General features: G+C 38.1%; 1 long non-coding RNA gene across 1 annotated transcript; it reads right to left on the bottom strand.

The window, feature by feature from the left end:
* Window positions 1-4,935: 4,935 nt before the first annotated feature.
* LOC109144254 lies at window positions 4,936-9,352 on the bottom strand. Its single transcript, XR_002044900.2, has 3 exons — window positions 9,210-9,352; window positions 7,375-7,551; window positions 4,936-5,055 (listed from the first exon to the last, which is right to left on the bottom strand). It is a non-coding gene; the product is annotated as an uncharacterized LOC109144254 (long non-coding RNA).
* Between the last annotated feature and the right edge of the window lie 544 nt (window positions 9,353-9,896).

The raw sequence follows: 9,896 nt of genomic DNA, 5'->3' as shown, positions 1-9,896 counted from the left end.
ATTCACTGCTCTCCTTACAGATGTCACTGCAGTTGACTGCTGGCTATACTTTCACCTCTGCTTCCTGAGAACGACTTCATAACAGAAAGGTCACTGCTGGCTTTCTTTCACATCAATAAAAGCAAAACCTAATTTAACAGCAGAGGGGAAATATGATAATAACAATCACCATCTCACAGTCTCCTCCCTGTGCCCCCTGGGAGGCCGCAGGAGGAACAGAGCCCCAGGAAGAGACTGCTTCATCTTTGCAGAACACTGGTTTTGTTAACAAATCACCACCAGCATCCCCTTCTAGAGAAAAGTTTTCCATGCAACATTTGGGAAAGTCAGTGATATATAGGGCATTGTGGAGTTCCAGAGGCTTTTCCCAGAATGACTCCACAAAAATCCCATCTGTGCAGGTCCAGCCATCTATATCCCATTCTCAGGAACTACATGTACAGATAAGAAATGTGACTTTTCATGTAGGACTTTTCATGTAAGACTTTTCTTTCTCCTTTTTTTTTTTGTTTTTCTGCTTTTTTTACCACTCAAGAGAAATGCAAGTGAGTCCTAAACTACTGTCAAGAATCTATGAGAGGAGATAAAGTGCAAAGCAATTTAAAGTGAGCATCAATCATTTGGTTGAATGCCCAGAGTCAATCTGTGCTCAATCTTCCCTGAGGTACATTTAAATACGATATGAGGAAGAGGGACGGTGGGAATGTGTGTGAGAAAGGGCAAAACTGCCTGCAGTGAGGGGAAAACAGGAGGGAAAGTGTAAAGAGCAGCATTAGGAGCAGTGTGAAGAGCAGCAGGACAAACTGTGTGAGGAACTGGGCAACTTTGAGCACCGAGGTTGGACAAGGAGGTGGACAAGGAGGTGGACAAGGAGGTCCAGGGGCCAGAGCAGGGATTGCCCTGCAGCCTGTGGGGAGACCACAGTGGAACAGACACCCCACTTCAGCCCATGGACAGCCCCACAGCAGCCACAGGAGGTGGATAGTTCCCAAAGGAGCTGTGCTGTTTGGACAGGACTTCCACTAAAGCAGGGGAAAAGTGTGAGGAGAGGGGGGCAGTGAGGAACTGCTACAGACCAACCACAGCCCCACAGCCCCTGCCTGGTTTGGGGGCAGAGCATCACCCTGAGTATGGTCTCTACATCCAATTGTCGTTCCCATTGCTATCAGAGAAAGAATTGGACAATTCTCACAGGAAAAATCCTGCCCACAAACAAGTCTAGATAACAGTAATAAAAATCACCAGTTCCTGTGAAACCAAATCTGCCTTTACAGGCAAATACAGTGAAGGAAATTGTGATAAGTATCATCTTCGATCTAACTTACATTTAATTAATTTTAAAAGGCCTAATAACTTTGAAGAAGGATTAGATCTAAAATACACTTCTTTCAAGCAGTTTCTACACCACTAAAAGAAAGTATTGGTTTTTCTGCTCAATATAAGCATGTGCAGGTACACATACTCCAGGCCTCAATAAAATGAAGCATAAATTATACTCTGAAGTTGTAGAGAATATGCAAAAGATACATCCTATCTGTACCTGCTCATTACATTTTACTGCCAAAATAGAATTTTGGCAAAAATAAGGTTTTTACAATAGCCTTCAAGTTTTAACACAAGACACTAGTCCTAGATTTTTCTACATCCTCTGACTCACACACTAATTAAAGTGACTGCCCTTGCTCAATGTGTACAAGCCAAAACAGATCTGGTCATGCTGAAGTCTCCAAGTCATAGGGCAGCCCTTTCAGACCACTGTATTTCAAGGATCCATTTTGACAATTCTGGATTGGTGCTGGCAGCATTTCTTTGAAATCCATGTTTGCCACTTCCCACTCAGGGTGAAAGAAACATCTTTAAGCTTCTGGACTGCATTCCAGTACATGATCTTTTCCTTGGAATTATTGGTTAGCACAAAGCAATGCCTGTTCTGCTGTTTTTGCAATACTGTCTTCTGAGTCAAAGATGGCCATATTTCCAGAGATGCACCATGTAAATTATGGAATTATGTGCATTCTAAACTACTTTGGCATAGAATCATACATTTAAATTCATTAAGCAGAAGGGTGGATAAATTCACTGAATTTCAGTATAAGCATTTTTTCAAATAATTTTTAACACCAGATGGAAATTCAATCTTTAATGGCCATAAGATAGGCAGCCCAAGAAATGTGCTCCAAAAATTAGAGACTTTTGGAATGGTACTGGAGATAGAGCACTGGTAGGAGGAGGCAGGTGAGTGTTGTGAGGGGGTGCTGGGCACTCAGCATCCATTCTGACACACAGCCAGTGGCACCACCCTGGTGGACAAGACATAAACATCAGTTTGGAGCCACCAAGACATAATTCTATATCCCACAGGCATGGCTCACCGTACCTTTGGGAGTAATTACATCTTATCCACTGAAAATACCTACTACTAGTTGAAATTGGATAGAATATGCCCCTCATTCCACCCCATTAGTGGGTAATGTGGCCTTGCCTGACTAGCCAATGTTTTGTTCTGGCCAGAAGTAGCTCATTACTGTACAAAAGCAATTTTGTAGCTTAAGTCATGTGTATATTCCTATCCTATGACAATAAACTACAAGAGGCGAGAAGAAAGGAGAGTGGGATTATGAACTATTTCACACATAATAAAACCACTTACTTAAAAAAATATTTGTGATGTGCAAAACCAGGAAAGAGTTTATATACACAGAATATCATTATTATTGCCTGTAAGTACTCAAATTTGACTGTTTCACCTCTAGATGTCAAGGACAATAGTTAATTTGTACAAAGTAGATAAATGAGGTGGAAACTAATCAGAAGAGGTTTGTTTATCTGTTCTTTGATGATATATTACACTACAATAATAAGACAGTAAGTGTGTGTTCTATCTGATTGAGAATAACTTCCAACATCATTTCTCATTTTTACATATCAGATCTGAAAGCACCTCCCAGTCTTTGAAGTTCAGCAATATTCAAAACCATTAATTAAGCCCAGCCATGTGGTAGCAGGGGATTTTAACAAGAAAAGTAACAACATTAAAATCCACCAAGCCTGTAACACGTTACTTCCCTCAAGTGACTCCTGCAGATGTCATCTCCTGTCTCCTCTGAATTTGATGGCCACATTGCATTAAAATGGTAATTTTTCTTTGTACTGGGCAACTGAAAATGCATGTGTGGTTTTAATTGCATTTTACTTCTTCAAAAAATGTGAAAATACTAATTGTCTTTTGTTAGTAGATTGTATTTATAATGTAAGAAAACAATTATTCCAGAACACATTAATATCATACTTTGATTTTAAGCTCTGTATGGCTAAACACACCCATAACAAACCTGCTTGCTTTCTGGGGAATGGGAAGACAGAGAAGGTATTTAAAAGACAATTTTCTCTCTTATGCTGAAGATCCAGGGACTTACCAAAGAGCTGATGTGGCTCAGCAGAAAACAAATCTTCCAGATGAAAGACAAATGAGAAAATGGAGTGGCTCACAATTTAAATTTACTAGTCCAAAGGCAAGGGCTTCTCCTTCTCTCCCTTCTGACAAGCACTGACATGAAGTGTGTTATGTGTTATGGTTTTCCTACAACTCAAAACAGTAGAGTTGTCATTGCCCTCCAAAGGCCAAGATCTCCATAGCTGGAGCAGTGTGACAGAACACACAGCGACTGCTTCAGGTTTTTTTCCCCAATTATAAAACATTGCTATTTGGTTTCCATTAAAGATGATCATTAAAAGCTGCTTATTAAAAAAATAATTTATAGGATGGAGAAAGTTGATGAGAAGCTACTATTTCTGCCAGCAGATTTATCAATAGAGAAAATTATAAAATAAACGAAGAGGGAGAAGAAGTCCCTTTAGAAAAGTCAATGAGACTAGATATAAAAAATAAATTTATGTTGTGATAAGTGGTAGGAATTTGATTTAACAGAATTTATAAACCATGCATATGGTATTTCACAAATGCATAAATGCAAGTAGAGGTCTAATACAATCCCATTTCCTCCCCTGCCATCTCACTTTTATAAATATAAAAAGCCCTGACAGCCAAGTAAAAATAATGTATTGCTTCAAGAGTCTTTAAAAGAAAAGAAACTGAATTATTGTTATGCAGTAAAATTTATATTGTCTGTGAGGTGAGTGTGCTCTACCTTCTTGTTATAAAACATACATAAATTTTCAAAGGAGTGTATTAGAGCCTTGCCTGCAACACTGAGAGCTGCTTCTGGAGTAAGTCACATGAGGAGACATGGATTCACCTTGGGCTTTTAGGAAGGCACAGAAAAACACCAAAATATCTCATTACAGAAAGAAAGATTTTCATTCTCATAGGTCACAGTCCAATTTTGTAGATTGCTGCAAAATCAGAATTGCTGATAATTTTAGATAACCTGTAAATGTTTTCCTTTCTAATACAATGTGGTAAATGTGTGGGATTTGAACCCCATGGAGAATCACCTACCCTGTGTGAACTGAGTTTTTTCACACATGGGAATAGCCAGGGGCAGCCCTAAATTGAATACAGATTAACTGCACTCACATCTTAGGCTGAGCAAAGGGCATATGTGCATTTTGGAAAATCAGATTTTAAAAAGCAGATATATAACATGCTGCCAGCAGATCATGTGCCAAAATTGAGGAACGCAGGGTCCAGCAATTGACAAAACTCTCAGGGTTTAAAAATTCCTTTCAAGGCAAAACCAGATTATTTCTATATATTTATGAAGAAGATACACAAGGCTGAACTTCTAAAAATGGGGAATCTATTTCTTATTTTGTTGGGTTTTTTAATTTATGTGCAGCACAGATTTGTTTCCTACTTTGAAAAATACCCCCCACACAAATTCCAAATATGGAGGGTCTGGTCCTGATTTTTCAATTTCTTCTGTTTTTTCCAGGAGAGACAAGTGAAAGGCTGTGCTTACCTCACAGCAGTGATGGCTGGAATGGTTCATGGGAATGCTGTTTTCAGTCCATTTTAGCCTAAGTGGCAAGTCCTTCAGAGTGCCAGAGTCATTCACAAATAATCCAAAGTGTCAGATGGGGAGGGATTCTCTGCTGCAAGACGAGTTACATAATGAAAATGCTGACAGTCTTTTAATTATCAGTGGCACAAGCGGGTGCTACTATAATAAATCTCTCTTTCCTAAACACAGATGAATCAAAAAACTAATTAGTAGCTTCATCAAAGCTCTCTAGGATCAAATCTGGTCAAAAAGATTATATGGAAAATGCTGCTCCGACAGAGTTTAAAATGAAGTCAGTCACTTGGGTATACTTAAGGAGCCCACAGTGGGAACCAAATAAGAATGGGCTACAATATTCCCCATGAAGAGATCCCAGGATTCTTCTTTATTTTTGAAGGAAAACATGAAGCACATTAACAGGGTGAGCGAATACCATGGAACCCTGTAACAATTTACAGTGGTGATTATACAGAATTAAAAGATCTTTTCAGTCTACACTTTATAGCAAAATCATGGGAATGGGCATTGAGCACTGGTAATTTGGATACCTATTTCTATCTCTCACATGAACAGCCATGATGCACTGTAAGGTCATAAACCAAGGCAGGCAGCTCAGACAGCAATTACAAGCTCTCATAAAGAACAGCAAATCAGCAGTCCAGAAAAAGCCCTAAGACAGAAATATATCCAAGTAAAATATTTAAATCATTCTGAGCGTTAATTATAAAACGTTATAATTAACATGTTTGTTGATATGCTATAAACGTGAAAAATACATTACTCTTAGAAATTAACCTTTGTATCTTCCCTGGAGAAAGGATGTTTTTTCCAACAGAAACACAGTGTTATCAGTGGAATTCTGTAACGCACACTTCGAGGAGCTCTAAAGCCCTGACACTTATGCTATTAAATGGCCACATACGTTTCCAGAGTTGCGTAAAACATTCTAAAATACTGCCAAAAATACTATGTCACATTTAGTTCACCAACTGTTGTTCACTTCCAATGACTGAAAACAATTGCAAGTTATCTTCCAGTCTTTCATTAATATCATGAAGATAAAACAAATGCATACTCCTTGCACACACAAAACAGAAGAAATTACTCTTCTGAAAGAAGAATTACACAAAGAGTCATAAGCCCCATACATTTAGAGAAACAAAATATTCCAAGAGGGCTTCTGTGGAGATAAAATGTTAATGAGGAGATTTCAGAAACATGAATGACATTATGTTAGATGGAGTTGAGTGCCAGCTTACCCCGTCATGACTTCGAAAGCTTTGCCATAAAGCACAGGATAACTGCTGCAATGAGGAAACCTTTAGTATTGTCTAAGTAACTCTAGGGAATTTTGTGGAAAATGCACGTAGAAAACAATGGTGATCTGATAGAGAACCACAAAAAAAGGTTTCATTTTAAATATAAAATATGCCAGACTGAGAACTGAAATATCTTGAAAGTCCTATTAAACCATAAATTGCAAAATCAGTACATACTGTGATTTACACAAGAAATTGCCAAGGATTCAGTTCCTACAGATTGCTTTTGAAAGCATTTGTGTAGCGTTTTATAATTACAGCTTTCAAAATGAGGCAAGTTTTCATAGAATCATAGAATAGCTTGGGCTGGAAGGGACCTTGAAGATCATCTCATTCCAACCCTCCTTGGGCAGGGACACCTTCCACTAGAACAGGCTGCTCAGAGCCCCATCCAGCCTGGCCTTGAAGATGTTCTCCTAACTGCAGAGAAAGAATAGGCAAAGTTTAGCTCAGCTGAAACCCTGACTGGGTTATAGTGTTTGGTGGCACTTTTATTCCTTGATGGCTGCAAAAGCTATCCCATAATATAAACACAACAAAGCCTGGGAAGAGCAACACCAACACATTGTTTGGACCCGGTTCAGTGAAATGTCCCCATTTCTTTCTCTGGTAATTCAATCTCGTTTCTTTTCTTTTGTAAGAGCTGCTGTACTGCCAAACTTTCTTACTTGAATTACATTTCTAAGTGCAGATATTGTAAAAAGTTACTTTTCACTTTTGGAGTAAGATATTGAATTTTCACTCATCAAAAAAAAAAAAAAAAAGGCAAGCAGTAGAAAAAGTGAAACCTGGACACCTATGGATTTTCATCAAGTGAACGTTTTTTGGAGGCTGAAAAGGTACAATGTCATCAGAAATCAGAACATCTGTTATGTTCTCCAGTGAAACTTGATAAGAAGAATGATGAAGCAGGGTACAGAATTTCTATGAAAGTTACTTCTGGTTCAGCATCTACATGCCATATTTACATGAAAGCAGAATATCACCAGAGTTCAGTTTTGTGAAATCAAATCACAAAAGAAGATACTTCAGGTCCATGTTTATGAGTTCAGATACAACATCTGGGCATTGGTCAAGCAAAAAGTACTCACCTTCAGTAAGAGATTCCTGTTCTATCTTCTTCTCAAGGTACATTTCCTGGGAGCAGCATCTGAGAACAGCTGAAGTAATTAAGGTGCTTAAGGTTGTTTAACACCTGGCACTAAGTGATATACTTAGAACATTTGTTATACTGCAAAATAACTGGATTCCATTTTATCTTGAATGATCTGTAGGGGAAGGAAGATAATTCCTTATAATGATGAATGAAAATTTGTTAAAAACAGTTTCATATCACAAGAGTAATTAAGGTCAGTACTGATACCATCAAAATCCGGCCTCCTAAGAGAACAGTAACATTCCAAGCAAATACAACCTACTAGATGTTTCTATACTTTTCCAGGCCAGAAACTTTTTTTCTGATCCTCTGAGGTAAACATTTGACTTAAACTTTAAAATAAAACTATATTCCCATGCACAAACCCATTTGTCCATACTGTAGTGACAAAGTTTTTAGATTTATATTAGACAAATAATTAATGGTGTTTTTAAAAAAATAGATTTGGTATTACAAAAACATTCCCTGTGTGCTTCCATCTCTATCAAAGATCTAGAGAATATATGCAAGCTGACCTAGCTAAGAACCTGTTTAATGCCCTTGCAGCCCTTAGTACGCTGCAAGCACTAACAGTGGTCAGGCATGATTAAGCCACCATTACTAATGATTGAATGGGATTTTCTCTGCATGATGTTTATGCCTCATCTGTTTTGCTGTATATATATTTGTCAGCCAGGATCATCACCTAAGTCTAAAATACAGATATGTTGAAAATTGCCCTAATCTGGGGTTGCATAGCTTTCTGGAACTCTAGGCTGGGTGTCCAGCAGTACCCAGGACAAACAGCTGAGATGAAAAGAAGTTGAACTGACATGTTTATTCCATTTTACTTTCTACTTTTCCTTTTTTTGGACTCAGAGTATTTTTAAAACATCAAATAGCATAACTTAACAGGATGAGGGAAGCTGTGAAAGGTGATATCAACAAATGGCAGCACAGGTAAAAAAAGGAATCTCAAGGAGAACATAGATAAAGCTCAGAAAAATAAAATTAAACTGCTGTTCCAAAACAAACCATGGGCTTTCCTGGGTCTCACAGCATATTTAGCTGGGTTATGGGGAAGTCACATCCTAAACTCCTGTTTTCTCAGTCCCCACAGAATCCAAACCTAGAGTGGGACACAGCTTCCCTGGTTATGCAAGAACACCAGCTGAAACTTATCTCCATGGATGGGAAATTCAACTTATCTTTTACTAATGTGCATTTTCTGAAGTTATGCAGGAATTACCTGCTGCTAATCATACTTGTAAGCTGCCAGGCTTGGCAAAATTCACATCCATCACCTTTAGGTTGCTGCCATATCAAGGAAATACTTTCTAGCACCCCATGGTGCTGCTGGGACGTAAATGTGCTGCTTCATATTTTTGAGACTTTCATATTTTGTCAAACACAGCTGAAACTGTTTTGCAAGCAGAGCTATACATGGAGGGGAAAAGGAATGACACAGGCAGCATTGTTTAATAGTGGTCAGGCAGAAATATTTCTAGGTGTACTGTAAAAATTATAAGGACTGGACATCCTCAGAAAGCTTGAGCTGCAGAGTTTTAAACAATTTAGTGTATATATGCACAGAGTGAGCAAAGATGCAGCCATCTGATCATGTACATGTTTTTAAAACTAATTGAAATGTATACATTAACACTTTCAGTGGGGTATTGCTAACTCAAAACCCACCTGTGATATTCAAAATACTTCCAGGTTTTCTGGAACTCTTCATTAACCATCTCCTTAGCAGTACTGAAATGAGGATGAGAATGAAATTTTTCTTACCATGATACCGCGAAGTTCTCGGGACAGGAAACACTTTGATGCCTCTAGTGAGAGAAGAGGGCCCCTGAAGCCAAGCCATAAAGATTGCTCAAGAAAAATGCACACTCTGGACTCCAGCTTAGACATTCCTTTGCTGTCTGTGAATTCACAAAATATTAACATATTCTAATAACCTACTTCTTTTAAAAGAACATGATAATGATGAGCAGTATAACCACTGAGACTTCAAAGTTTAGGGAAAGGGCTAATATCCACCCACTGGCAGAGGACTTTAAGCTTGCTGTAAGTGCAAATTGTGATTCTTTTCCCCACATAGCTCCTATGTCTCAGTACTGGAGAAGATTTTTAAAAGAAAAATGTGCAGAAAATTGTAAGTAAATACTTCAGACCCATATTCTGTTATATATCCTTGAAAAAAGGAAAGGGAAAAAGAAGATATTATTCTTTTTGTGCTTAAATCTTTGAAGAGTATGGTTAACTAAATAAAATACTAAAAATAAACACTTGGATCATCTAACCCAAGCCTACGTAAGAGATTAAATAATGTTTCATTATATGTAAAGATTCCTATGGGAACACCAGAGAACTGAATACCCACATGTTGTTGATCGTGGAATTTTAAGCAATGTTTTTCATAAGAGAGTCAAACTTAAAAGGTAGAGACATTTAAGAGGCTATGAAGGGTGA

Source organism: Corvus cornix, chromosome 11 (genome assembly GCF_000738735.6).
Source record: "Corvus cornix cornix isolate S_Up_H32 chromosome 11, ASM73873v5, whole genome shotgun sequence".
Lineage (NCBI taxonomy): Eukaryota > Metazoa > Chordata > Aves > Passeriformes > Corvidae > Corvus > Corvus cornix.
This window is presented reverse-complemented; position numbering and strand designations above follow the sequence as displayed.